At 39.3% G+C, this 1,456-nt stretch overlaps 1 protein-coding gene across 4 annotated transcripts in view; it reads right to left on the reverse strand.

The window, feature by feature from the left end:
• The window catches only part of aqr (aquarius intron-binding spliceosomal factor), a 57,061-nt gene that overhangs the window by 17,483 nt on the left and 38,122 nt on the right, over positions 1-1,456 (reverse strand). The window lies entirely within an intron of this gene.

Raw genomic sequence — 1,456 nt, forward strand, 5'->3', positions numbered from 1 at the left:
ATCTATCTATCTATCTATCTATCTATCTATCTATCAAAAACTTATACAAACAAGCTTAGTGGCTGAGAAAAGCCATTTTCTAACAACAGAAGATGTGGATTTAGAAAACATATTACCCTTTATGAGCCATTTGACAACTTAGGAAATACTATCAATGGGCCATGAATTAATATGGAAAGGGTATTAACAAATGAGGCGAAGAAGCAGAAACAGACCTTTGGACTATGGAGTGTCTGAGTGCCAATGCACGTGTTTGTGTGTATGATGGTTGTGCAGTTCCTGTGTGAGTGCAAAGTAGGGTTGTGGCACTGTTTTTCAGCTGTGACAGGCATTCAGCATGCACTGGATACAATTGCTTCTCTAGTGTCCAATTTATCTCGTTAGGTTCCTAGGAAAGTGCACGTGAGAGTGTGTGTGCGTGAAAGGCATAGTCAGTGGTACTGGCAATTCCCTTGAAGAGCCTGAAAATGGCAACAGGAAAATGGATTTGAGGTTCATGTGACCTGGTGCCTCGAGAAGTGCACATGGTGTGGTTTAAGAACAATAAGAAGCTTCAGGGACATGAGCATGCAGTGGTGAACACTGCAGTAACATTTATAAAAGCACTGATATATGTTCATTGGCCATGATCCTATTAGCAAATCAGTGTCTTAATTGATGTATTTGCTAATTAGTACCTATTGTAACCATTCGACAAATAGACTTTTACTTGAAATCAAGTGTTGCTGGTTTTCTGATGGACACAAACTCTGTTTTGTCCTGGAAGTTTTTCTGTTTATTGTAAAATGTACAGTTTGTCATGTGTCTATTCTGGTTTTATCTTTCTTCCTTTATTAAAAAGGAACACAGTTTTTCAGAATCAGTAATAATCCATTTAAAGTAACTAGTTTCATGTTACATGTACTTATCACAGTTATGCTGTTATATTTGACAATATTTTTTGGGCTCCTGTGCTGGTGTTGTGCCAAAGAAAACGTTTTTATTTTAACACAGCCCTATCGACCCTGCCCTCCGCCCACACAGTCTTGAGTGTCTCAGCAATGTCATGATGAAACACAATCTGGCTCCTGGTGTGAAGGACAAACCCACTGGTCTGTGCTGGGCAGCCAATGCTAGCTACAGACTAAGCAGGTTTATGAATATATCATAAGGACCGGTAGCTAAACCATTAAACATTTAAAATGAATGAACTGCTGTACAACAACCAATTCCGAGGAAATGGAGGTCACGGAGGAATATGGTTCTCTGCTCTAGTGGAACTAAGTGTGCATGGGTATAAATTGTGCTTGAAAACTGCTACCCATTGAGTAACACAAACTATTTCTGCTTTTTCAACATTCTGTACAGATATATTGAATACTGTGTTGTATACTGTGCATTAGGGCTGAATTATATTGTGTTTTAGCATCAACATCGCAATGTGCGCATGCGCAGGACGTTGCGATGTTGACGCTAA

The sequence above is a fragment of the Etheostoma spectabile genome, chromosome 20 (genome assembly GCF_008692095.1).
Source record: "Etheostoma spectabile isolate EspeVRDwgs_2016 chromosome 20, UIUC_Espe_1.0, whole genome shotgun sequence".
Lineage (NCBI taxonomy): Eukaryota > Metazoa > Chordata > Actinopteri > Perciformes > Percidae > Etheostoma > Etheostoma spectabile.